At 45.5% G+C, this 27,819-nt stretch overlaps 2 long non-coding RNA genes across 2 annotated transcripts; both read left to right on the top strand.

Moving 5' to 3' along the window:
* Positions 1-1,698: 1,698 nt before the first annotated feature.
* LOC135820565 (uncharacterized) lies at positions 1,699-6,593 on the top strand. The gene is made up of 3 exons (XR_010554113.1): positions 1,699-2,058; positions 4,983-5,004; positions 5,862-6,593. It is a non-coding gene; the product is annotated as an uncharacterized LOC135820565 (long non-coding RNA).
* Positions 6,594-19,140: 12,547 nt separating this feature from the next.
* LOC135820564 (uncharacterized) lies at positions 19,141-25,808 on the top strand. The gene is made up of 3 exons (XR_010554112.1): positions 19,141-19,380; positions 23,335-23,356; positions 25,337-25,808. It is a non-coding gene; the product is annotated as an uncharacterized LOC135820564 (long non-coding RNA).
* Positions 25,809-27,819: the final 2,011 nt, after the last annotated feature.

Here is a 27,819-nt window from a genome sequence, read left to right as displayed (position 1 = left end):
TTGTGACTAGTTATTGCACTTTCTGACTGTATATAGTATCCAGTTATAGTGATGGAGAGTTACTCTTAACTCGTATCCATATGTTAGTTTATTTTCTACATTTATTTATGGCTCAACATCCGAGTATCATTTTTTTGCTCGCGTTTCTTCCAAACATCTTTCTCATGTTCAGGATTAACAATCAGTGTTGCCAAACGCCCATGTTTGTCCGTATTTTTACGGAAAAACGAAGCTTTGTCCGCAGTACGAATTTCAATCGAATTATCCCGCTAACGATTATTGTATGATGGATTCCTAAAACCTTCATAACTCCATCGTTTCTTGTGCACATTCAACACTCGAAGCATCTACGCGGTAGCGAAAACTCCCAGCTGTCCAATCGCCTAAGAGTTACGATGTCGGCCTCCAGAGATATCGCGCGCCGTATTCCGGTATTCTTACCTCGGCAAATTCAAGTTTTTGATCCATCTCTTCGCCATATTAGGGGAAATCTCTTTTCGTGTGATCTTTGGGCGACGGAGCAGTATCCGCGAGAGATGCGATTTCAGGCATTTCCGAAATCAGCCAGTAGGAAAAGACGCCAAAATCAATGGCTGTGAAGAAATCGCCGATAATTGCGCTAAATTTACAAGTTTCGCCCTGAATTGCCTGTTGGGAAATCCCTAACAAAAAAAAAACAAAAAACATAATAATAATAATATCCTCGATATTCCAGTGCTGTCATTGTATCGTGTTTATACCCTACCTTGATTTCTATTATTTCCTTTTGTTCTCATTTTGTTCTTTAGTACAACGGTGATTTCTGAAGAGTGTTGTACGAAAACTTATTCGAATCATCTTTTTTTCCATTGCCTTTTTTTCTTACATGTATAATAATAATTCGCCGAATTTGTTTGTCTTAGGCACTGACTGTACGTACGGATATACGACCTTTTTGGGTCTTCAGTATGTACTGTACTTTTTTTTATCCATGTTGTACAGTTGTAGTGCCTGTACAGCTTGCATGTTAATGTACATGTACATGTACATGTACATACATTTATGCTGCGACCTGTGACGTCAAGTACAGTGCTGGCAACTGAAATCCGATCCCCCCTAGCGGTACGGTAGCCGCGTTAGCGATTCGTACGAGACGCTAGGGGGGGTCGGATTTCAGTTGCCAGCACTGTACCGTACTGTCTATAGCACTGCTGTGAGTCGAATTCTCACTTTGGATCTCATAGTATGGCCGAATTTGGACATTCTCTTAGCCGATCGAAAAGCCGATTAGGCGACAAAATCGAGAAATGCCTAATCACGGGTAGCGGAGGCGACAGCATTTGTCAAATCGCGGTGCAGTTGGAGATTCCAAAGCAGCGATACATTTCTGTTTCACACGGTCGCGTAACCACCTGCTAACTGTTGCACACGAACAGAAAACCAATTCGCTTGCGACAGGCCACCACCATAGCCGGTCTACATTTCTGCGCGGGAATATACTCAGCAGGCGCATTGTATACATATGTTGCATACACCAATATACACCACCACCGACGCTAGTATAGGCTCTGTGGCCGACCACAAGCACTACCTACGACAACACGGCACCAAGCCAAGTGCACGAAACGACTGCGATGTGAGCTAGCACATTCTCCAGTAGACAGTGCTAAAAATCGCAGGACGAAGTCGCACGCCTTTGACACCGTGGTTACATCAACATGTATTTTCACCTTGAGATTCGAAACGTTCACACCAAATGGAGTGCGCAGTATCAAACGTCTCCTGTGTCTATCACATCTCCCCGGATAGCGTCTAGCGCGGACTAGCGCGTACCGGAGGTGTAAACAGTATCCGCAGCAGCGCGCCTTGGGTCAAGTACCTTAGTTGCGAGACTAAAGTTTGGGCCCGCGCCAGTTGGAAACTCACTTCAACTTTCATCCACCGTGCAGTGCAGTGACGACTTTGTTCAGCGGTTGCCAGCGCAGGAGCCCTAGGCTGCAGTCCTCCAACTTGTCCAACCCGGCAGTTCCGGCACAATGGCGTATCAAACCGTCCACTGGCCCGCCGCCCAACGCTACGGTAAGCGAACAAAACGTTGACTACTTGTGTGTGCTTCGCTTCGTAGTGCTACTTTCATTCCTCATGCCGGTTGCAATGCTTGAAAGAAAATGTTTTGTACGAACTTAGAAGTTGCGACTTCGGTGGTATTAGTCCTGAAGTAAGGTATTGTATTTGTAAGTTGGTTGTTCCAACGAGGAACACAAGCGTCTTGCCGGCAAGAAGCGTGTGTTCCTCGTTGGAACAACCAACTTCATGAAAGGTTTTGTATCTAGCCAACTGCTTCCATTAATTGTCATGCGTCTTCGGTAGGCGTTCTTGTACAGTACCATCGGTCGGCGAAGAACTGTGGGGTCAACCTCCTAGCGTACCCTAGACTAGACTGTTCTTGTTTCCTGTGCAGTCTTAGCGCAGTCGATTCACCGTGTATACATAGGCATGCTGTGCTTGGTAAATTTCTAGCCTGGTCATTCTTCGGCGTCCCGTTCTTCGGCACTCCGTTCTTCGGCACTCCGTTCTTCGGCACTGCCGTTCTTCTGCACTCCGTTCTTCGGCACTCCGTTCTTCGGCACTCCGTTCTTCGGCACTCCGTTCTTCGGCACTCCGTTCTTCGGCACTCCGTTCTTCGGCGCCTGCCGACAGTACTGTTTTCTTTCTTGAATCCCAGGTGCAAACCAGTTACATTTTACTTACAAGCCCAACTACTGTCGTGGACATGGAAATCCGGTCGCAAGACTAGCGGCCCCGGGGCGCTGGCCATGCAGCCATGAGTAAGCAATAAGCAGTGCTCACATGCGCTGCAGCATGCTGGTCGCATCGGATCAACAAGCGCACTGCGTGCAACGCTCTGTACTGGCTGAGGGCGCCGGTCCTGGTCATTCGACTGGATGTCCATGTCCACGACAGAACATTACAGCGTTCTTCGGGATTTGAATGTCCAACTAGGAAGTGGAGTTGAGTAACCAATACAGGGATAGGGTTGTCTAAAGATTGGTTCTATTGCCATGAAACTGTGAGTGACAACAGAGCGAAACATCCCGCAATTCTGAACTTTTGAAATTAATTCAATTTCAGTTCGCTTCTCTACAGTAGTCGATATGCAGTTTGTTTGTTTGTGTACTTGTTTCTGTAGTTTTCTACTTTGCACATTAGTTAGACAGGAACTGGGCCCAATAACATAAGTTTTCAATTAGTGCTAATAGCTAAGAGCCGTATGTAAGTATTCGTCTTTGCGACAGTCGGCGCTTGGAGTGGTGAGGGCGCAACACTATGCGAGGGTATTCGAATTGAGAAGTGAAGTTTGCTGAATGTGTAAGTGGGTTGGAGTTTGCAGACAATTAGAAAAGCCAATGGATATACTTGAACAAAACACTGATGGAGATATATGTCAACACATCGCTAGTGTTCACAAGAAATACTTTGCATGCAAACCCCTGCACACAGGGAACCCTGATATTCAGTGATATCGAGAGTTGCTGGACATGATGCAATCCCATGTCACTGCATCTTGGAAGTCCCACCATTTTCCCCACTGCGGATGCACTTAACCAAGTGCTGCGCATATGTTCTGCTTAAATGTGTGTGTGTGTGTAACACATTGTGCCTCTGTCTGAGTATATGAGCTCAGTGGCAGTCGCAATAGTCAGAACTCCACAACCGTGTGCTCCAGTCTGACGCTGCAGGTGCAACATGGTAGCACTGAAATGTGTCAATAATGTGTCAATAAACGCAAACACACGAGGTATGGTTTATGACTTATCTTTCAGAAGACAAAGTGAAAAGACTTCTAGTCCAGAGCAAAGGACAGGCAGAAAACCGTGATGCATGTGTGAGTACACGCACGAGTGCAAAAGGCAATGCGTACAACAGGCAGAACATAATCATATGGATACACCAGTGATGATAAATCGTGACCATAACTTGGCAGAACTTGCCAAGACCTCTTGCATGCTTCAACGCAACAGATATGGCATACCTATTACGGCATAGGTGCGGGTGGCAGCAGGCTGTTGAACACTGCTGCCTTGCCGCCTGTAGTTCCTGGGGCATAGCTGCAGACCCAATGACCGACTGACACATGGTGGACGTGGATACACTCTCCAGCTACAAGCCTACAGGTCAGACTTGGCCGGACTTCATCACTGAAGAAGAATGCAGGCCCTGGATGGAGGGGTTTTAGCTAACTGCTGACAAGCTTTCCCTACGATGACATCTCCATCTGTCAAGTCTTCACCTACGTGTAGTACCTTCACCTAGTGCTGGACAGTACACTGCTTAGGTTTCCCTCCAACGTATCACTCACTAATTGGAGTGAGAGTCCTCATCCTAGTCGTCTTATATTGTTATAAGACGACAAGAAGGAAAAAAACAATAAGTCTGAAAGATTGCGCAGGCAATCTGGAACTCTCAGATTGCGCAAACTGTCAGATCGCGCGCAACATATGCTGGACTTCGCATTGCTACCGCTGACTCTGTAGCGAATTGAGACAAAAGTGGCAGTATGTTTCGACCAGGCGAGACCACGCGACTGTCACACATCAGCACGAACAGGCTGCGAGCAACACTCCACAACAGCAGGTATTCACCTCCTACAAGCTTATTCCGTTCCATAGGATTATGGGAACTCATCGTAGGAGAGCATGTGTTAAGTGAAACGGGTCATGGATAAGAAGAGATCCACCAAATATTAATGTCAAAGATGGCATCATGGGTTTTCGCAAGGCTTGGTCTAGCCACGTCATTCTCGGAGACGAGCAGAACTGCCATGAGGAGGGCTCCAGCTCCAGAGTGGAGTAAAGAAATACAGTCATGTGTCTCCGCTGTGCTCTTGCATTGCAAGCGGCACAATGGTAGTATTTTGGAGAGGCTTTTTAAGGCATTATATCTCTAACATCCTATCATTACTCACTGCTCTTTTCTCTATCTTTGGTTGTCTATTTCCACAGGTGGCGAAGTAGATGGAGGAAGGTGAGTTATACGTGGACAACTGGCACCTGCTGAGTTCTCATTCTGGATAGTTTAATGCATACGAATATACAGGCATAAACAAGCGCTCAAACCCACAGGCACACACACCGACACGCAGGCATACATACACACTCTTAACACAGGTACACATACACACTGTATATTGCTACTGTTACTGAGCATGGGAGATCAAAAACCCTTTAGCCGAACTGGAGGCGTACTATCTCTCAGGAGGTAGCCCCGGGCTTGTTAGGTTGAAAAATGATCCAAAAAAAACATTTGCGTGTTTGACAAACCAAGTCGAACATCCAATGTTTGTCATGTACGTGTGTGTGTGTTGAACATAGTAGTTAGTACAGTTGTAGGGACCCATCTTTAACCTTTAGGCACAGAATTGAACATTAGCCACACAATGGACAGTGGTTCGCTATTATCACGAAATTCGCTAGATAAGAGTGCGTTATAAGACAGTGGAGTCGACTGTAAATCCTACAGTTTTCTGTGTGGAATGATGTTGTGCCTTGATGTCTCACTATTACACTCTATATCTAATATTATCTGCACATAAGTGGGTATACCCAGGTTTCAACAGTGCTCAACACCATTAGTTGTCTGATGATTGCATGATTGCACGTATGTATATATAATTGGTGAAACCATTCTTTTTGACCTTTGTGCGCTATATTATCTGGATCCTTTCATATTGGGGGGCAGTTAATCAAAACCAGAACGTTTTGCACTTCATTTTTACAAGTCTGCAAGTAAAATGTTTGTTTGTTTGTAAACTTTATTTGAGTTCGCTAAAGTTAGTTCTGAGTTCTATTTTCTAATTGTTGCTTTTTGTTTTGTTTTGGCAGAGAGGCGTGCCTGGCGAGAGTCAACAGTGGAACCATGGCACAAAGCCCTACTGTAGTGCGATTGAGCGGAGAGTGACGGAGTAAAGCCCGGAGTAGGCACAGCATGTGTGGGCGTGTGAGTGGGTGGGCGTGTGGGTGGTAGACGACAAGGATGAGGACTCCCACTCCAACGCACAATCCATACGTTGGAGGGAAACCTTGATCTGTTGCAGTCAGAGCATGACTGGTATCGTTGCCAAAAGAGAAAATCTGTCCCTGTACCGTACATCTTCAGATTTTTCATACTACTTTTGTGACGGGCTTACATGTAAATGGTACAAAATGTGTGTGTTGCATGCGTGCATGTGTGTGTTGTATGTGTGTGTTGTGCGTGTGTGTGCGTGTGTGTGTGTGTGTGTGTGTGTGTGTGTGTGTGTGATGTGTGTGTGTGTGTGTGTGTGTGTGTGTGTGTGTGTGTGTGTGTGTGTGTTTGCATGGAATTAGGTTGTGTGTGCTATCATACTGCGTATTGTGCAAACGGGAGCAGATCCATTCTTCTTCCTATTCTTGTCTATTGTTATCTTTTCTTTCCTCTACTGTTTGTCTGCTTGACATCTTCACCTATTCTTGCGTAAACATGCTTCCCCTGTGGCAAGAGCTACATGTACACTTCAATCTCCTCTGGGCATTCACCAATATCCGACTGCCACTCGATTTCAACTCTCCCTGAAGAAATGTTCCATCAAAAAATAATTGACTTGCTGGCCGTGTGTTGTGGCACCGTGTGGATGCATGATGTCTGCCTTTGCCGGCGGTATGCTGTGGCAACGTGCTGATGCATGATGTTTGCCTTTGCTAGATGTGGGTTGTGTTGTGGCAACGTGTGGATGCATGATTTCTGGCTTTGCTGGTAGGCATTGGCGGATACTTGTCGAAAAGGTGGCAGATTCTGCTCGAAAAGCAGTGAAATTGGCAGAACCACACAAACCTTATGGCGGGCAATTCCTCGAATTCTGCTCTATTTCTTTATCCACATGCCAACCAAGCATGCATGAAACTTACCAGAAAAAGTACCGAATTCTGCCAATTTTCAGCCGGCATTATCCGCATATGCCTATTTGCTGGCCGTGGGTTGTTGCAGCGTAGATCTACGTGTTGATGTACAATACATGTATGATGTAGGCCCGAGATTGCACTAATGATTTGTTGGTAGGGGGGAAAATAATTGACCCATATGTACATGTATTAAAGATGTTACGATGCACATTATTATCGGGTGTTAGCGGCCGTCGTGAGTTCCCTTCGGGAACGGATACGATAATTTACTTCTTTTTTTTTTGATGCACATTATTTCTGACGTGACGTGAAAGTTCAGCTAACGTTAGTTGGCTCGCGAGTGACCTGCAGCTGACGTCGAAATTTGTAGTTCTACGCCAAATTGGACGTGAAATTTCGGATCATGTCAGAAATAGCGTGCCCCTGCACTACTGCAGTGTGGTAACCATGGTAACAGCAGTGCTGGTTCTGATTAGCCAACTCGATGGGACTTGTATTCTGCAGCCTGATCATGGGCGTGTGGTGCTCGGCTCGGCGTGTCTTTCACCATCTTACTGGCTGCTGGCTACTGTACTATGACGTTATTTTCTGTGTTCATGTGCTGTAATTGCGGTAATGTGGGTAGAGAAACAGGCACCTCAATTGAGATTACACCTAAAAGGCGCGTAGTCAAAAAATAAAAATGAAAAAAGCACCAGAGTTCGAGTATGTCCTGTATGTGAAGAGAATGCTGGTTAGGCTTTCCCCAAATCGGTCAGCCGAAACATTCGCCGAAAACTAGATTTGTCGAACAATTGCTAAGCTTTTCGCCGATTTGGGAGGGTTCCTTTGAGAATCGCCGAAAATCTACCAAGTGTGGTTGCAAAGTGCGTTTACGAAGGAATGATGTTGCTGCAAGCATGACCGCTCGAGCTCTCTACTTCAATACTTGTTGAACTAGTGCGTTCAGGTCGTGTTGGCGGATATTGCTCGAAAAGGTGGCAGTTTCTGCTCTGGCAGATTCTGCTCGAACAGCAATGAAATTGGCAGAACCATACAAACCGTATGGCGGGCAATTCCTCGAATTCTGCTCCATTTCTTTATCCACATACCAAACAAGCAGGAAACTTACCAGAAAAAGTACCGAATTTTGCCAATTTCTCAGCCGGCATTATCCGCATATGCCTAGTCGTGTGACTCGTGTCCTTTGACCTCCTCTCAAACAAACACTAACCATTAGGCGGACAAAAGATGGTTACTAGTAAACTCCTACATTACAACTAGTCCAGTTGTGGCCTGTAGGGCTGCATTTTCAATATCTCACCAATTTTGAAATCAATATGCCAGCAATTCTTTTCGCCGATTTTCCAATATTATTCCAATATCGCAGCCGATTTTGGAACAATCAGCTGTTTTTGCAGCCGAATCTGATGTATTTTTGAACCGAGCGGAAAGCCGAATACTAGTAGGCGAAAAAAGGGCCGATTTGGGGAAAAAGGGCCGATTTGGGAAAGCCTAATGCTGGTCACCCAATTCTTTTTTTTTCTTTTTTTTCTAGCTGCATTTTTTTTTCGATAGTGAGGAAAATGTTATCAACTCCAAAGCACGAAAAAGGCCAAAAACTAAACCAAGAACATATGCAATAACATGTTATTTATAAAGACAGGACAAGTGAATAATTAGTCAGTCCATTGTTCATGATGATCTCCGACGGTTACGGCGGCAAGCGAGCCTCCGCCACTGCCAAAGCAGCGTGGGCTCCGCAGGAGGGTGCAAATTTCAAACCAAAATTTAAACGCCTACAACCGCGAATGCACATGATACAGGATTTCAGAAGGCTGAAGGAAATCCTGCATCTAACAAATGCCATAACATGAGAGTAATGCTCACCCCTCTTCTCCGCCAACAGATGAGCAATTCGTTTGTACAGTGCTATTGATGCTGGACCCATTCCGCCACTGGCTGATATGACCGCCGGAACAAAGGAGGCTTGCTCAACCTGCCTCACCCGCTCCTCACAGTGCCTTCTCTTTTCTTTTTCATGTCGCTGATACACAATAGTATGTGGTGCAGATCGATTTGAGCGTGAGTGAGGATTAAAAACCCGTATATCAATAAGTGTACGCTCAAAACGACTGCCCCACAAACCATTGGCAGCGACATCCAACCGGGCACGGTCTTCCACATTTGCGGTCCGGTAGCGAAGACGCTCCCCCGTCAGCGGTTCACCCAATCCTTGCAGCAAGGGCTCGATGGACACACTGGTGCACACCTCGTCCAGCAGCCGGGCCGTGACGTCCCGAATACCATTGTGTCTAATGGAGGGAAACCCTCCATAGGGGCACGACAGGGAATGCGCGACAGTTGCCTCTTGGCCGCAAGAGCCGTGTGACGGTACCCTGGCCGGTGTCCATCCGTAACGGAGGCAGAGTCCGTCCCAAAACTCTCCCTTTGTTAAACGAGAGAGCTTGGAAGCTCAGGGCCCTACGCTATGCTTTTATGCTTTTTTGCCTAGCTCATCGTACATGTTATAAGAACTGATGGAATTGTCTTTTTCCGTTCATTGGCCACATCACTGTATTGCAAAAACGTTTCAATCGGTTTGAATATTATGAGTTAGGCAAAAGTATTTGCAGAATTTATTGCGGATTGTTGTTTCTCTAATAATCATCTACTTTTGTTTTGCTCCTTCTTTAATTTTTATCTCCTTATTATTGTAAATCAACAAATTTTGGCCGATGAGAAATAGAAACCTCTTGATTAGAGAGGTTAAGATGCACGTTATTTCCGACGTGACGCGCAGTTTCACGTCAAATTTGAAAACGATCGGTATCTTTGCTCTCACATGCATCCATTGCTCAATCATGCATCATTTGCCTATATGACAAACGTTGGCCTGCGATTTACTTTGTCCGGTTGGTACCAAGCGGCGAAATCAGCGAAATTAAATCGCCAGCGAACATTAGTTGATTTTAATACAGGAATCGGATTTTCTGGCCTTTTTGTAGTAATACATCTACATTGACCTGTTGAGCCAATGACGACGCCGAATGCATGGTTGCCTGAGGAGCACATTACATAACTTTACAGTCTCCTAATATACGTATCCTGTCCGACGGCAAAAGAGGCTGCAGATTTAGTTTTTCTGCGCGTCGACGGGATGTCTGCGACGCGAAAGTTCAGCTCGCGTTATTTGGCTCGCACGTCGAAAAAATCAACGCGAGTGACCTGCTGCTCACGTCGAAATTTGGACATTACATAACTTTACAGTCTCCTATATAAATACGTATCCTGTTCGACGGCAAAAGAGGCTGCAGATTTAGTTTTTCTGCGCGTCGACGGGATGTCTGTCCTGACGTTTACTGGGACCGGCGCTGACTCTGCCGATCACGGCGTTCTGGACTCGACGGGATGTCTGTCCTGACGTTTCCTGGGACCGGCTTAGACTCTGCCGATCACGGGCGTTCTGGACTCAACGGGATGTCTGTCCTGACGTTGCCTGGCACCGCCGGACTCTACCGACCACGGGCGTTCTGGAGTCGACGGGATCTCTCTTCCGACGTTTCCTGTGACCGGCACTGAATCGCTCGTTCACGCTTATTTTGGAGACGACAGGATCTCTCTTCCAAAGTATGTTTATGCTGACGCATCCTATCACCTTATCGGCGTCTATTCTAATTTAATTTCCTCCTCGTCTCCCTATTTCTTTCCAAATCCCACTCTACATCAGGGAGTCGTATGCATAATACGACGAATATTGGTACGGTACGGGACAGATACAGGAGCCCGCAAATATTGTGGACAGCTGTTATGTACGAGGTGATTAGTAATAATTTTACATGAAAGTAAAAAAGGCTTTCATTCCGTTGCCCTGGCGAGTTTTGAAGTGTGCATGGTCTCATTTTGTCACTCTGTATGTCCTCTATCCATATATGAACTTCTTGAAAGCACAACACAAACATGAGAGACACAGCGTGGGGTTGCTTTGCATGTATTTTTTCACCCAGAAAAAGTGTGTACAAAATTTTACAAGTCAGTAAAATAGGGTCTAACATCAACAAATATGACCTAAATGTGTCAATAAGCTTGCAATGGTAAATCAAGATACATCTGAAGCGAGTCACATGCAGAGAAAGCAGATTGGTTTTGCAGGTTGCTCAACATATTGGTTTCTCACGGTACGTCGTCAACTCCGGTTCAAACGGTAGGTAATCTTTGACCGCCTACCGGCATTGTAGAGCATGAGCACGCAGACCTTATCTTGCTGCTCCATTCTTTCAACTTGCTATTCATCGTCATGTGTGAAACAACCACACTAATCAAACATACCAGCCAGCCATGATGCGTTCCAGCCGTCCCACGACAGTGTGCCCCCGTGCATCTGAACGACAGTGCACTTAACCAGCACCTACTGACAGTGTCGGAGCTTCCATACTCTCCAAGACAAGTGCAGTGACTCCTTCACCTGATTCATATACTTCTGTGTTGGAAGAAGACTGCAGACCACCCCCAATGGGTGCTCCGCCGTCAACACCCAACATACATTCATGCCACATCATTTCTGCATTTGCTATTTGCCGTCATGAATCTCTACCAGCACGTCTAAGGTAGCAAGCTGAGTTTCATACGTAGATCTACTGACCAGCTAATTATTTTACCTGTACGCCATAAGCATCAGCAGCTTCGAACTTGGATTTGAATCACCTCAAGTTCATGACGGGTGAGTGAAATACACCTACTGTCAAAATTGCAGTTTCTGACCATCACCTTTTTGGCTAATCTCTTCTTCAGCCCTGCTACTCTTGACAGTGTGGCAGACTCAATACCGGCCTCGGGGACCAGCCTAGGGTTTCCACCTGCCGTAGAATATGCTCTCTGGCTCTTGGACGTCCTTCAAGTATCCATTGAGGGATATTTTACCTCATTGACCACAAATTCACGAATTTCGATCCATGATTGATAACTCACAAGGCCGTGGAAGAAAACAATTCCGCAAAACGCTGCTGATGCTTACAAACTACAATACAATGGCAACTCATTTGTCTGTCGAACTAACAAAAACAATTCATGGGAAGAATGCAATCGCCCTCAACAATGCTATTTTACTCGATTTGTAAAATAATATGCCATGTAAAATTTTTACAAATCACCTCGTACAATCCTGTAGAGCCTTTGTAGTCACAGATACGGGACAGATACGGGACAGATACGGGATAGCGCCAGGCGTGACACAAACAAACAAACAAACAAACACACAAACAAACAAATACCAAATTAAAGCTGTGTGGACCCTGGCTAGCGCCAGACGTTACTGAAGTAACGTCTTCTGCATAGCTACGGAAATTAAAATGATATTTCTTAAGTGGACGGCACGTCAGCCAGCTCGACGACCCTTTCTCCTTCGCGACGTCTATGACATGTCGTAGCGACTCCGACGCACTGCCCGATATCGCGTCGAATTCCAGTTTCTGATGACGTCGAGAAGATGCCTTGGCATTACACCCGAAACCTGACAGGACCGTGACAACGAAATTCGAATGTATCTTAAATCACATACTGTATAGCAGGAAATTTTCGGACGGAATTTATTTTCGTACGATTTCGTCCACAGTCTCTTTTGTACTAAAATTAATTCCGTACTAAAATTTGTTCATGTGAAATTATGTACACTATACATGCGTACTGCATGCAAACACGTGTATTTAGCATGCAGCACTGTACGAAAATATAATCCGTACGAAAGGTCGAAATTCGGCTTTGTCCGAAAATATTTCCGTCCGAAAATTTCCTGCTATACAGTATTCTGCAGTACAGTGTATTGTGAATGAATAAACAGAGAGCTGCGAATGGACTCTTAGGCACTGAAGAATTTGAAAAGGAGCATTTGAAATGTCTACTGACTTTAAATCATCCTCAAAATTGGAAATGGGTTTGCTGTGTTCCTCCTTATACTGAGCACCTATATTTGATATTGACATGCTCTACAATTCATCGACGCAGGGTTAAGCACTGGACCAACCCTTGAGAAATTTCTGTGAACTATCTTGCATTCTGTCCGTGACCATTTTTGTCTATAAATGTGGACAGGTCAATATCAATCACTGCACGTCTACTGTTATTCTCAAGGGCAATACATATCGCTTGACATGAGCCACTCATCCTGATCGCATCCAAAAAATACTACATTTTCAAAAATGACTTTTCTAGTATCTCAAATGTTGTTGAGATTATTATACAGGCTTGCTCCATTTGCCATATTTTTCTCACGATTTGCAGTTCCTTTCTAGTCAAATATGTGACCGACCTTTACAAGAATATCCTGCAGAATTGCATTCATGCCGGGTAGACTCGTTCCAGTTCCCATGGTCCGTTCTTGACGGCATACCAGACACGACCAAACAGAACCGTCCGAAAAGGCCCTCCTGATTGTTATGTTAACTTGGCGTTGACATGTCTTGCATTCCACTTCATTCGGAATCACCTTCCTTCTCGCCAAAAACTGCAGCGCTGACACTTTGCCGTGAATGTCTTCTGCTATATCCTTCTTCGATGATTCTTCTATCATCAACTGTTCATCGTCAAGACAAGTAGTATTGTGTCTGGTTCCACAATCCGAGGTCCCTCTAGACGCGTCCTAACAGCCATTCCTCCAGACGCACATGATGAAGCAGAGCTAACGGCTGCGGACATTGACATGGCGAAATATCACAACTCATCCACTGTACCATTAATGCTTAGATCAATTGAGCTTTTACTCTGCTTTTTTATGCCAATGCTCTAAGGAAACGTTGAGCACAATGAATGTATGGCACATCTGTCACGTTTTTGTGTAACAATGTTGAACCGGTGATTCCAACGCACGCAGGCTGTGATGACCAACACCATGTACAGTGCTCGCACTGTAACTTGCATTGGGCTGTATTAGTTGACGGCGAGGCATGAGCGACAAACTGAAATTACAGTCCAATCAGTTTATTCAGATATTATTACACTGTCAAACTGTCACGTACTGGAGATATAAGAATTGAACTGGTGGTTCCAATGCGACCAGGGCTTGTTGTGCAACACCAATAACGCTGTTCACACTGGACCATTGCATGCATCCAGGGTCAATTGACTGGAAATAGCATCCCTTGGTCCTGGTTCCAGTGGTCCTTTACGACAGGTGGTCGCCTTATGCGAGTGGTCGCCTTGACAGGTTTTACTGTATGGTCTCTGTTACCAGGTGGTCTCATTATCCAGGGTCAATTGACTGGAAATAGCATCCTTTGGTCCTGGCTCCAGTGGTCCTTTAGGACAGGTGGTCGCCTTATCCGAGTGGTCGCCTTGACAGGTTTTACTGTATGGTCTCTGTTACCAGGTGGTCTCCTTATCCAGGGTCAATTGACTGGAAATAGCATCCTTTGGTCCTGGCTCCAGTGGTCCTTTAGGACAGGTGGTTAGGCCTTGACGGATTATGCTAATATTTTCGTGAAATTATGCTTTTCGCATTGCTGAAAAAATTGCAGAATTATGCTATTTTTATTGTAAAAGTTACCATATTATGCCGCATTATGCTCACATATGCTGCTAATGCAAAATGGTTCTGTGCAAAATAACAAGGGAATTTTTTTGTAGAGGGCGTTGTACTGTAGTAGCAAAAGTTCAACGGGGTCAACGCATCGTCCGACCTGGCTACGACCATCACTGATTGTAGTGGACTGGACTTCATCAAGGGAGTCGTAAACCTACAACTTCCTAGTGCATCTACTTGTACTTGTACTTGTAGAACATGTACAACTGTATGGAATTTGATGCGAACAGGCGGATTATTACAATTTTATGCGATTCGTATGCAATTTGCCTCGAATTATGCGATTATTCGATTCTGGTAGGAATTATGCGAAAAATTATGCTAGCATAATCCGTCAAGGCCTACAGGTGGTCGCCTTATCCGAGTGGTCGCCTTGACAGGTTTTAACTGTAACTCAGGTATTGTAACACACATTGAGGTGATGGGTCACAACGATGATCACGCGCTACATGTACATGTACATGTATGTATCGTATTTCAATTTGAAAGTACAGTCAACTTCGCTAATAACGACTTCGGATATAACGACAATTCGCGAATAACGACAGCATTTCCATGCCCAGAGCAAAGTCCCTTCCAACTGTAATACATATAATGAGACTTCGGGTATAACGACACTTCGCGAATAAGGTCACTTTTTTGATGCCCCGTCGAGTGTCGTTATAAGCGAAGGTGACTGTATCCGCCTTTTAAAGTGCGATGAAAGGTGAGATATAAGACGTGTTGCACTACCGATACTTCCTGTTGTTAAATTACTGCCCGGCGTGTTTTTACCGTCATATTGCCAGGTGCGTGTTTACCACCATAATTATGAATAAAGTTTTGTGTTAGGCTTCCGCACGCTCGTGCACATCACCCAGCTATCTAGCAGCCACTTCCAGACCAGTCAGATCCAGTTTGATCCAGCGGACGTCTTATACCATTATCTCTCCAACAGCAAGAGGTTCTACTGCCGTCACGAAGAGTTGAGGCTGCCGACTGTTCAGCATGGGCGTTCTGTTTATCGTCATACCCGAAGGGATATCGGTTGAATTTGGATGCTGCGGCACCTGTGGCCTGCCGATTATCAACAAGAGCAAAGTGGACTTCGGATCGAGAATCTACGGCCCAAATGGTGAACTTGCAAAATTCGGCTCGAATGTCGTGAACGTCGGCTATGGAGCATCCGTCAAAACCTATCTAGTGACAGGATTGTTCTACTTTAGTGCCGTTACGTGTAAGCGATGCAACAGCAAAGTAGGAGATTTCTGCGCGTATGCGTCTGAGCCTTCGGAGAAACACAAAGAGGGTAACTTTCTTCTGTTGATGCACCGAATCAAGATACAGAACTACTAACTAGACAAGAGCATTGTCATACTGGTGCTAGTGATCGCGCTACTACAGCTGAGCAGGAGATGTCAGCAGACGATAACAAACAATTACATGCGACGTTCACTTGTGGTAGCGGTATGTTCTACGAATTGAGTTTGCACCTGAAAGTGCCTACTAGCGACGCACTGGACTTCTTTTCCGAATTGGACTACATCATAGTGACGTTCTCTTACGTGCAGAAGGATTTACGGAACGGACGTGTAAGCCAGCACAGAAACGGTTCATTTCTCCAATGAGTGTCTGGGTGGCAATCTTTGTGTGCAAATCTGTGTGTGTGCATGTGTGTGTGTGTGTGTGAGAGAGAGAGAGTTTAATGTCTCTACTGTATTGTTTGGTCTCATCCGTCGTCGTCACATATACAGCTGTCTAGTTCTATGTTGTTGCTTGTCGAATGTAAATATGTGGAATGAACAAAATGGATGACGTATCGGATATAGAAATTCAAATCCTATTGTAGTATGTCTGCTTACTTTTTACCCGTATTGGAACAGCAGCACTCAATAGCCGCGGTCAATGTATGTTTACTGGTGTTCATCAAAACCAGCACTAAAACGATGCACCATGTCTTTCTGATTTCATGCATGACCTACCAGTCTTGACCATTATCGTAGTGTTATGAAACGATACGTGTATATTATTGTTTTTCTGTGTGTTGACATTCCTCAAGCTTCCGTCTCGTCTGGTCGCGTTCATGTGTGATATGAACATGCGAAATGTTGTAGTTGAGAGGCCTTTTGTCAGTCTTCTCGTTCGTCTCATTGAGAGTAGTTTGCTTTTCCCGCCATGTCGCAGTCCTGTGTTTCCGTCATGTCAATATAATCATGTAACAAACAAGTATAAAAACAAACAAAGTATATTTCCTTTGTGTCCTGCGTCCCGGGGAAGGAAATGGCTATGATTCCGTGCCATGATCATGCACCAAAATATCCCGATCCGCCCGGTGTAATTATATCAATCCAGATGCAGAAATTGGAAAATACATGTACACTTGAAATTTCTTATCCGGGCGCCTTGGGAGCGGGCACTGCCCGTATCTCAGATTCGCCCTTGTCTCCCAGACTCAGGGCAGCTCAACTACTCATGGAACATAATAATAATAAGTACTTGAAGTATTATCATTTTTTTGCTCACGTTTCTTCCACACATCTTTCTCATATTCAGGATTACCGGTAACAATCAGTGTTGCCAACCGCCCATGTTTGTCCGTATTTTTACGGAAAAACGAAGCTTTGTCCGCAGTACGAATTTCCATCGAATTATCCCGCTAACGATCATGTATGATGGATTACTAAAACCTTCGTAACTCCATCGTTTCTTGTGCACATTCAACACTCGAAGCGTCTACGCGGTAGCGAAAACTCCCAACTGTCCAATCGCCGAAGAGTTACGATGTCGGCCTTCAGAGATATCGCACCGTATTCTTACCTCGGCAAATTTAATTTTTTGATCCATCTCTTCGCCATATTAGGGGAAATCTCTTTAGGTGTGCTCTTTAGGCGACGGAGCAGTAACCGTGCGAGACGCGATTTCAGGCATTTCCGAAATCCGCCAGCAGGAAAAGACGCCAAAAGCAATGGCTGTGAAGAAATCGCCGATAATTGCGCTAAATTTACAAGTTTCTCCCTGAATTCGACGAAAATCGATGTTGTAGTGCATGTACAGCTTGCATGTAAATGTATAGTATGCTGTGAGCTGTGACTTCTAGTTGTGATGTGAGCTGAATTCTGACTTTGAGGCTCATAATATGGCCGAATTTGGACATTCTCTTGGCCGATCGAAAAGCCGATTAGGCGACAAAATCGCGAAATACCTAGTCACGGGTAGCGGAGGCGACAGCATTGTCAAATCGCGGTGCAGTTGGAGATTGCAAAGCAACGATACATTTCTCTTTCACACGTTCTCGTGACCACCTGCTAATTGTTACACACGAACAGAAAACCAGTTTCGCTTGAGACAGGCCACCACCATAGCCGGTGTACATTTCTGCGCGGGAATATACTCAACAGGCGCATTGTATACATATATGTTGCATACACCAATATACACCACCACCGACGCTATAGGCTCTGTGGCCGACCACACGCACTACCTACGACAACACGGCACCAAGCCACGTGCACGAAACGACTGCGATGTGAGCTAGCACATTCTCCAGTAGAGAGTGCTAAAAATCGCAGGACGGATTCGCACGCCTTTGAGTTTGACACCGTGGGTACATCGACATGTATTTTCACCTTGAGATTCGAAACGTTCACACCAAATGGAGTGCGCAGTATCAAACGTCTCCTGTGTCTATCACATCTCCCCGGTTAAAGGGGAAGTGCATCGATTTTTCGAGTATGGTCCAGAAGAAAGACAATTTGATATCGGTTCGAATGGCATATCTCTCGCTTCCATACGATAAGCCAAACTTGCCAAATCGCCAATTGTATACTCACGTTGCCATAGCGACCAGCGCAGTGATGACGTACGAAAGGCTTAGCTCCACCACAGAGAAGGTCGATCACTGCAGAATTTGGTCATTTTCAATTGGTTTATTGTATTCACGAAGTGAAAGAAGGGCTGTGTTCAATGCTGTAAGTGCAGTGAACTGTTTGTTAGTAGTCCTCTCGGTTATGTACTGGGACGTGACACCGACAGGAGAAAGCTGGAGCGCGGAGACACCAGCAGACAAGCGAAAATAGTGACGAACAAAATGCTGAAATCTTGGTTGGGACAAATCAGACGTTCAGCATTTCCCCCAACCAAGGACCATGCCGTTTGCTCTTTCCACTTCCTGAAGATGAATGTGATGCTTCCTGGCGACTCTCCTATCTATCGTAACATCTTCTGAAGCCAGGTGAGACGACGGGTGGTGGAGATTGACGAATGAAATAATGTCGTAGGTTTGAAAGTTTGCTGAAAATCATGGTCTCAGGAGAGACGGCGAATTCCAAGCATCTTGTCCTGGAGGAAACCATTTCCTAGGCACAGTCAGCCTAGGGAAATGCATGAGAAGGGCGACAAATAGTTCACGGCACTAACAGCATGGAACACAGCACTTCTTTCACATCGTGAATACAATAAGACAATTGAAAATGACCAATTTCTGCAGTGATCGACCTTCTCTGTGGAGGAGCTAAGCCTCTCGTACGTCATCACTCCGCTGGTCGCTATGGCAACGTGAGCATACAATTGGCGATTTGGCAAGTTTGGCTTATCGTATGGAAGCGAGAGATATGCCATTCGAACCGATATCAAATTGTCTTTCTTCTGGACCCTACTCGAAAAATCGATGCACTTCCCCTTTAACGTCTAGCGCGGACTAGCGCCAACCGGAGGTGTAAACAGTATCCGCAGCAGCGCGCCTTGGGTCAAGTACCTTAGTTGCGAGACTAAAGTTTGGGCCCGCGCCAGTTGGAAACTCACTTCAACTTTCGTCCACCGTGCAGTGCAGTGACGACTTTGTTCAGCGGTTGCCAGCGCAGGAGCCCTAGGCTGCAGTCCTCCAACTTGTCCAACCCGGCAGTTCCGGCACAATGGCGTATCAAACCATCCACTGGACCGCCGCCCAACGCTACGGTAAGCGAACAAAACGTTGACTACTAGTGTGTGCTTCGCTTCGTAGTGCTACTTTCATTCCTCGTGCCGGTTGCAATGCTTGAAAGAAAATGTTTTGTACGAACTTAGAAGTTGCGACTTCGGTGGCATTAGTCCTGAAGTAAGGTATTGTATTTGTAAGTTGGTTGTTCCAACGAGGAACACAAGCGTTTTGCCGGCAAGAAGCGTGTGTTCCTCGGTGGAACAACCAACTTCATGAAAGGTTTTGTATCTAGCCAATTGCTTCCATTAATTATCATGCGTCTTCGGTAGGCGTTCTTGTACAGTACCATCGGTCGGCGAAGAACTGTGGGGTCAACCTCCTAGCGTACCCTAGACTAGACTGTTCCTGTTTCCTGTGCAGTCTTAGCGCAGTCGATTCACCGTGTATACATAGGCATGCTGTGCTTGGTAAATTTCTAGCCTGGTCATTCTTCGGCGTCCCGTTCTTTGGCACTCCGTTCTTCGGCACTCCGTTCTTTGGCACTCCGTTCTTCGGCACTCCGTTCTTCGGCACTCCGTTCTTCGGCACTCCGTTCTTCGGCACTCCGTTCTTCGGCACTCCGTTCTTCGGCACTCCGTTCTTCGGCGCCTGCCGACAGTACTGTTTTCTTTCTTGAATCCCAAGAGCAAACCAGTTACCAGCCCAACTACTGTCGTGGACATGGAAATCCGGTCGCAAGACTAGCGGCCACGGGGCGCTGGCCATGCAGCCATGAGTAAGCAATAAGCAGTGCTCACATGCGCTGCAGCATGCTGGTCGCATCGGATCAACAAGCGCACTGCGTGCAACGCTCTGTACTGGCTGAGGGCGCCGGTCCTGGTCATTCGACTGGATTTCCATGTCCACGACAGAACATCACAGCGTTCTTAGGGATTTGAATGTCAAACTAGGAAGTGGAGTTGAGTAACCAATACAGGGATAGGGTTGTCTAAAGATTGGTTCTATTGCCATGAAACTCTGAGTGACAACAGAGTGAAACATCCCGCAATTCTGAACTTTTGAAATTAATTCAATTTCAGTTGTTCGCTTCTCTACAGTAGTCGATATGCAGTTTGTTTGTTTGTGTACAGTCAACTTCGCTAATAACGACTGCGGATATAACGACAATTCGCGAATAACGACCGAATTTCCATGCCCAGAGCAAAGTCCCATCTAACTGTATACATTTAACTTCGGATATAACGACTATCTGAATAACGACAATTCGCGTATAGCGACATGCTTTTAGTGCCCCGAGGTCATATTCACTGCTTGAATAACGACTTTCTGGGCTTTTGACAGCTATTTCAAGTACAGTGTGCAGTACCTGTCAGTCAAGTACAATCATGTACCTGTCATGCAGAAGTACCAGAACCTATGGTGACGGATATTATTATAAAGGCACACATGCAAGAAAATGCAGCCAAGGGGGGGGGCTTTTTCTTCCTTTTTTATGTTGGCTTCAAAATTGTTGGATTTACCAGCACACCTACATATATATGTATACAATGTACATGTAGTTGTACATGACTGTACAGTAATCATCATACATGTACATGTCTAGTCTCTGGCCCTGTAGATGGCTCAAAAAGGCATATTTTTCAATTGATTTCCCTTGCATATTGAATTTTTAGTTCCTTTCAACTGCAATATGAAAATAAAGTACACATTGACATAGAGCAAGAAAAGAGCTTGATTTTGATATGCATGTCATACTATACAAAATATGGGTTCACATACATTCAAATGGGACTTCGGTTATAAGGACACTTCGCGAATAAGGACACTTTTCTGATGCCCCGCCGAATGTCGTTATTGGCGAAGTTGACTGTACTTGTTTGTGTAGTTTTCTACTTTGCACATTAGTTAGACAGGAACTGGGCCCAATAACATAAGTTTTCAATTAGTGCGAATAGCTAAGAGCCGTATGTAAGTATTCGTCTTTGCGACAGTCGGCGCTTGGAGTGCTGAGGGCGCAACAGGATGCGAGGGTAACGCTGGCTAAAGGAATAATTTCCTATCACGTTCCATTCCTAGGAACAACAGGAGCGATAGGCTTCCTCCAGGCATGCGAGTCGTACAGTAGGAGGGTCAGACCGGGTGCAAGCGGACTTGAAAACTGATAGGTTCGGAACGGAGTACCAGGGTGTAGGACGGGATGGCAGGGGTGCAGGGGATGGTGGAAGATGCCGCTCTGCCATTTGCCTCCATGTCTCCTTGCTTTTGCGGATCCAAACAGGGTATGTTGACTGCGATAGATACTAACTGGCGAAGGAGCTCTATGACGCTTCGAATTGAGAAGTGAAGTTTGCTGAATGTGTTAGTGGGTTGGAGTTTGCAGACAATTAGAAAAACCAATGGATATACTTGAAAAAAACAGTGATGGAGATATAAGTCAACACATCGCTAGTGTTCACAAAAAATACTTTGCATGCAAACCCCTGGACACAGGGAACCCTGATATTCAGTGATATCGAGCGTTGCTCGACATGATGCAATCCCATGTCACTGCATCTTGGAAGTCGCACCATTTTCCCACCGCGGATGCACTAAGCAAGTGCTGCGCATATGTTCTGCTTAAATGTGTGTGTGTGTGTGTGACACATTGTGCCTCTGTCTGAGTATATGAGCTCAGTGGCAGCCGCAATAGTCAGAACTCCACAACCGTGTGCTCCAGTCTGACGCTGCAGGTGCAACATGGTAGCACTGAAATGTGTCAATAAACGCAAACACACGAGGTATGGTTTATGACTTATCTTTCAGAAGACAAAGTGAAAAGACTTCTTGTCCAGAGCAAAGGACAGGCAGAAAACCGTGATGCATGTGTGTACTAGTATGAGTACACGCACGAGTGTAAAAGGCAATGCGTACAACAGGCAGAACATAATCATATGGATACACCAGTGAAGATAAATCGTGACCATAACTTGGCAGAACTTGCCAAGAACTCTTGCATGCTTCAACCCAACAGATATGGCATAGCTATTACGGCATAGGTGCGGGTGGCAGCAGGCTGTGGAACACTGCTGCGTTGCCGCCTGTAGTTCCTGGGGCATAGCTGCAGACCCAATGACCGACTGACACATGGTGGACGTGGATACACTCTCCAGCTACAAGCCTACAGGTCAGACTTGGCCGGACTTCATCACTGAAGAAGAATGCAGGCCCTGGATGGAGGGGTTTTAGCTAACTGCTGACAAGCTTTCCCTACGATGACATCTCCATCTGTCAAGTCTTCACCTACGTGTAGTACCTTCACCTAGTGCTGGACAGTACACTGCTTAGGTTTCCCTCCAACGTATCGCTCGCTAGCTGGAGTGAGAGTCCTCATCCTAGTCGTCTTATATTGTTATAAGATTACAAGAAGGAAAAAAACAATAAGTCTGAAAGATTGCGCAGGCAATCTGGAACTCTCAGATTGCGCAAACAGTCAGATCGCGCGCAACATATGCTGGACTTCGCATTGCTACCGCTGGTCCTGTAGCGAATTGAGACAAAAGTGGCAGTATGTTTCGACCAGGCGAGACCAAGCGACTCTGTCACACAGCAGCACGAACAGGCTGCGAGCAACACTCCACAACAGCAGGTATTCACTTCCGACAAGCTTATTCCGTTCCATAGGATTATGGGAACTCATCGTAGGAGAGCATGTGTTAAGTGAAACGGTCGTGGATAAGAAGAGATCCACCAAATATTAATGTAAAAGATGGCATCATGGGTTTTCGCAAGGCTTGGTCTAGCCACGTCATTCTCGGAGACGAGCAGAACTGCCTTGAAGAGGGCGCCAGCTCCAGAGTGGAGTAAAGAAGTACAGTCGTGTGTCTCCACTGTGCTCTTGCATAGCAAGCGGCACAATGGTAGTATTTTGGAGAGGCTTTTTAAGGCATTATATCTCTAACATCCTATCATTACTCGCTGCTCTTTTGTCTATCTTTTGTGGTCTATTTCCACAGGTGGCGAAGTAGATGGAGGAAGGTGAGTTATACGTGGACAACTGGCACCTGCTGAGTTCTCATTCTGGATAGTTTAATGTATACGAATACACAGGCATAAACAAGCGCTCAAACCCACAGGCACACACACCGACACGCAGGCATACATACACACGCTTAACACAGGTACACATACACACTGTATTTTGCTACTGTTACTGAGCATGGGAGATCAAAAACCCTTTAGCCGACCTGGAGCCGTACCATCTCTCAGGAGGTAGCCCCGGGCTTGTTAGGTTGAAAAATGATCCAAACAAAACATTTGCGAGTTTGACAAACCAAGCCCAACATCCAATGTTTGTCATGTACGTGTGTGTGTGTGTGTTGAACATAGTAGTTAGTCCAGTTGTAGGGACCCATCTTTAACCTTTAGGCACAGAATTGAACATTAGCCACACAATGGACAGTGGTTCGCTATTATACCGAAATTCGCTAGATAAGAGTGCGTTATAAGACAGTGGAGTCGACTGTAAATCCTACAGTTTTCTGTGTGGAATGATGTTGTGCCTTGATGTCTCACTGTTACACTCTATATCTAGTATTATCTGCACATAAGTGAGTATACCCAGGTTTCAACAGTGCTCAACACCATTAGTTGTCTGATGATTGCCTTAGCATTTAGCTACGTGCATGAACCGCAGCGTTACAACGTATGTATACACAACAGAACAACAAGGACAATCAAGGTTTGTTTGCTGCTACTTTAAGTTTCATGCTTACGCAATCATCAGGCAACAACTGTTGCCTGATGATTGCGTAAGCATGAAACTTAAAGTAGCAGCAAACAAACCTTGATTGTCCTTGTTGTTCTGTTGTGTATTACGCTCTGCCTTTGTGGTGTTGAGCACTGTCAAGCACTCTGGGTACATCCTTCGGTCAACGTATGTATATATAATTGGTGGAACCATTCTTTTTGACCTTTGTGCTCTATATTATCTGGATACATTCATATTGGAGGGCAGTTAATCAAAACCAGAACGTTTTGCACTTCATTTTTACATGTCTGCAAGTAAAATGTTTGTTTGTTTGTAAACTTTATTTGAGTTCGCTTAAAGGGGAAGTTAAGGCAAAAATTAAAATTTCACCAGTTGTAGTCTTCGGGGTGCTGAGTCGAATGGTCGTGGTCCGAGGAAGCTAAGACGCTCCCTTCCTACTTGAATCCCAATCGAACTCGCGCACTTCCACCGAAACTGGGTGACTGCGCCCTACGAGATGGGGATTTGTATGCAAAATGTCACTAAAAGCGCCATTTCGTTCTTATAAAAGCACGGATGACCGCGATTGGCCCATATGTTGTAGTCTTTTGGACGCTGAGTCGACTGGTTTTGGTCCGAAAAGGCTGCGATGCAGCGTTCCTCCTTTATTCCCAATCGAACATGGTTGAACAAGCGGTCACGTGCTCCTGGGTGCCCAAATCACCTGGTCACCACGCCAGCAGGTGTCACACCAAGGTTCAACTCGAGTTCAACTCGAGTGACAGGACTGCACCCAAAAAAGGTCAAACAGGCTAGTAAGTTGTACCCTGCAGGCACGGTGACCAGGTGACTGGCGTACGCAGGAGCACGTGACCGCTTGTTCAACCATGTTCGATTGGGAATAAAGGCGGAACGCTGCATCGCAGCCTTTTCGGACCAAAACCAGTCGACTCAGCGTCCAAAAGACTACAACATATGGGCCAATCGCGGTCATCCGTGCTTTTATAAGAACGAAATGGCGCTTTTAGTGACATTTTGCATACAAATCCCCATCTCGTAGGGCGCAGTCACCCAGTTTCGGTGGAAGTGCGCGAGTTCGATTGGGATTCAAGTAGGAAGGGAGCGTCTCAGCTTCCTCGGACAACGACCATTCGACTCAGCACCCCGAAGACTACAACTGGTGAAATTTTAATTTTTGCCTTAACTTCCCCTTTAAGTTAGTTCTGAGTTCTATTTTCTAATTGTTGCTTTTTGTTTTGTTTTGGCAGAGAGGCGTGCCTGGCGAGAGTCAACAGTGGAACCATGGCACAAAGCCCTAGTGCGATTGAGCAGAGAGTGACGGAGTAAAGCCCGGAGGAGGCACAGCATGTGTGGGCGTGTGAGTGGGTGGGCGTGTGGGTGGTAGACGACAAGGATGAGGACTCTCACTCCAACTAACGAGGACTCGCACTCCAACTAGTGATTGATACTTCGGAGGGAAACCTTGATCTGTTGCAGTCAGAGCATGACTGGAATCGTTGCCAAAAGAGAAAATCTGTCCCTGTCCCGTACATCTTCAGATTTTTCATACTACTTTTGCGACGTGCTTACATGTAAATGGTACAAAATGTGTGTGTTGCATGCGTGCATGTGTGTGTTGTATGTGTGTGTTGTATGCGTGCATGTGTGTGTTGTATGTGTGTGTTGTATGCGTGTGTGTGTGTGTGTGTGTGTGTGTGTGTGTGTGTGTGTGTGTGTGTGTGTGTGTGTGTGTGTGTGTGTGTGTGTGTGTTTGCATGGAATTAGGTTGTGTGTGCTATCATACTGCGTATTGTGCAAACGGGAGCAGATCCATTCTTCTTCCTATTCTTGTCTATTGTTATCTTTTCTTTCCTCTACTGTTTGTCTGCTTGACATCTTCACCTATTCATGCGTAAACATGCTTCCCCTGTGGCAAGAGCTACATGTACACTTCAATCTCCTCTGGTCATTCACCAATATCCGACTGCCACTCGATTTCAACTCTCCCTGAAGAAATGTTCCATCAAAAAATAATCGACTTGCTGGCCGTGTGTTGTGGCACCGTGTGGATGCATGATGTCTGCCTTTGCCGGCGGTATGCTGTGGCAACGTGCTGATGCATGATGTTTGCCTTTGCTAGATGTGGGTTGTGTTGTGGCAACGTGTGGATGCATGATTTCTGGCTTTGCTGGTAGGCATTGGCGGATACTTGTCGAAAAGGTGGCAGATTCTGCTCGAAAAGCAGTGAAATTGGCAGAACCATACAAACCTTATGGCGGGCAATTCCTCGAATTCTGCTCTATTTATTTATCCACATACCAACCAAGCATGCATGAAACTTACCAGAAAAAGTACCGAATTCTGCCAATTTTCAGCCGGCATTATCCGCATATGCCTATTTGCTGGCCGTGGGTTGTGGCAGCGTAGATCTACGTGTTGATGTACAATACATGTATGATGTAGGCCCGAGATTGCACTAATGATTTGTTGGTAGGGGGGGGGGGGGAAATAATTGACCCATATGTACATGTATTAAAGAGGTTAGGATGCACATTATTATCGGGTGTTAGCGGCCGTCGTGAGTTCCCTTCGGGAACGGATACGATAATTTACTTTTTTTTTGATGCACATTATTTCTGACGTGACGTGAAAGTTCAGCTAACGTTAGTTGGCTCGCGCGTTGAAAGACAACGCGAGTGACCTGCAGCTGACGTCGAAATTTGGAGTTCTACGCCAAATTGGACGTGAAATTTCGGATCATGTCAGAAATAGCGTGCTACCCCTATACTACTGCAGTGTGGTAACCATGGTAACAGCAGTGCTGCTTCTGATTAGCCAACTCGATGGGACTTGTATTCTGCAGCCTGATCATGGGCGTGTGGTGCTCGGCTCGGCGTGTCTTCCACCATTTTACTGGCTGCTGGCTACTGTACTATGACGTTATTTTCCGTGTACATGTGCTGTAATTGCGGTAATGTGGGTAGAAAAACAGGTGTAGTGGGTAGCCGAGTGGTAGGCGCGGTGCAATTAACAAGAATTACTTTTATTCTACTTTCAGGTACACACCTGAGATATAATCGTTATTGCAAGAAGAAGCGGCAAAATAAAAAACTTTCTCTCCGGTGCTCACCTAGAGGCTGAATCCTTATTCTTCGAGTTAGCTTTCATTGCTATCCAATCTAATCTAATCTTCATCAAAACAGAAATGCGCAGCCGCTTTTATGCAGCAGCTGCCATACGCTTACATACGGAGATACACTAAATATACATCAGGCAAAGCTCCGTATTAGTTCCGTACTGCTTCCGTATTGGTCGGGCAGGGATACTACACAGGCACCTCAATTGAGATTACACCTAAAAGGCGCGTAGTCAAAAAATAAAAATGAAAAAAGCACCAGAGTACGAGTATGCCCTGTATGTGAAGAGAATGCTGGTTAGGCTTTCCCCAAATCGGTCAGCCGAAACATTCGCCGAAAACTAGATTTGTCGAACAATTGCTAAGCTTTTCGCCGATTTGGGAGGGTTCCTTTGAGAATCGCCGAAAATCTAACAAAATTTGGTGGAAAGTGCGTTCACGAACGAATGATGGTGCTGCAATCATGACCGCTCGAGCTCTCTACTTCAATACTTGTTGTACTAGCGCGTTCAGGTCGTGTGTAGGCATTGGCGGATAATGCTCGAAAAGTTTACAGTTTCTGCTCTGGCAAATTCTGCACGAACAGCAATGAAATTGGCAGAATCATACAAACCT

Source organism: Sycon ciliatum, chromosome 7 (genome assembly GCF_964019385.1).
Source record: "Sycon ciliatum chromosome 7, ocSycCili1.1, whole genome shotgun sequence".
Taxonomy (NCBI): Eukaryota; Metazoa; Porifera; class Calcarea; order Leucosolenida; family Sycettidae; genus Sycon; species Sycon ciliatum.
Note: the sequence above shows the minus strand (reverse complement) of the source record. Positions and strands in the feature narration are given on the sequence as shown.